The following is a 1,023-nucleotide window of genomic DNA, read 5'->3' as shown; positions in this document are numbered from 1 at the left end:
AGCCCCGAACAAACATTGACAGATTGACAGAGAGCTGCGGAGCGTTTCGGCATGGTGCGTTCACTGAGCTCTGGACATCAGCAGCAAAACAAAGCAGTTTGTCATAGAAAATGTTGAACATTAGCACTGATCCATATATAATCGTCAACATTTTTTCAGAAAAACTGCATTGTTTTGCTGAGGATTTTATAAAGTGTAGTAGAGGACTGAGTTGGGCCAAGTGGCTTTTTGTGTCCCCTAATTTCCAGAGTTCAATGAACTCATCATGGTTAGATCTGGTTGGCGCTGTGATCTGAAAGTCAGCCTGTTCGGAGGATTGGTGGGAATAAAGGGAGGAGGGCTGGTGCATGAGATAGATTGAAGGCATTTGAGGGGTGTAGACCAACTAATACAATAGTAAAATAATATAAACCTAACAAACAACTCGAAAGTGCTGCTGCTTAAATGTCAATGATAAATAACAATGATTCACAACTTTGCTTTCAGGCTGTTTCTGTTATAATTTCATATCAAATATGATCAGCTGGAAATCTCTGATCAATCTGTCCTTGTATTCTCAGCACGTTTGAATTTGAGTTTACAGTTAGATGACAATGAAGACATTTTCATACCATTTATAAATGAATTTAATTTTCTGAACAAATGAAAGAATCACATTTTTATCTGTTCATAATGGGGTACAGGGATGCTTTTTAAGCAGTGTTGTGCTGTTGTAGTATAAACAAACAAAACCAACTCATTTGTGATAGAAACTAAAACATTTCATTAGAAATCATTAAAAAAGTAACTTAAAAAATGTTTCCTCAGGAAAATTAGCAAGTCAAATTAGGATCAGCTTAAAGTTAACAAAAAAAAACAGAATGAAAACTTGAAAAATAAATGTTAAATGTAATAAATGTAATAAATCTTCATCGTGATTAGACTTATTTGACTTATTTTTTCTTTGAAAGTTTGAACAGTGAGAGTAAAAAATGAGAGAAAAAGTTTAAAAATATCCATTTGAGTTTGAGAAAAGTAGAGAAA

The sequence above is a fragment of the Oryzias melastigma genome, unplaced genomic scaffold (genome assembly GCF_002922805.2).
Source record: "Oryzias melastigma strain HK-1 unplaced genomic scaffold, ASM292280v2 sc00347, whole genome shotgun sequence".
Lineage (NCBI taxonomy): Eukaryota > Metazoa > Chordata > Actinopteri > Beloniformes > Adrianichthyidae > Oryzias > Oryzias melastigma.
Note: the sequence above shows the minus strand (reverse complement) of the source record.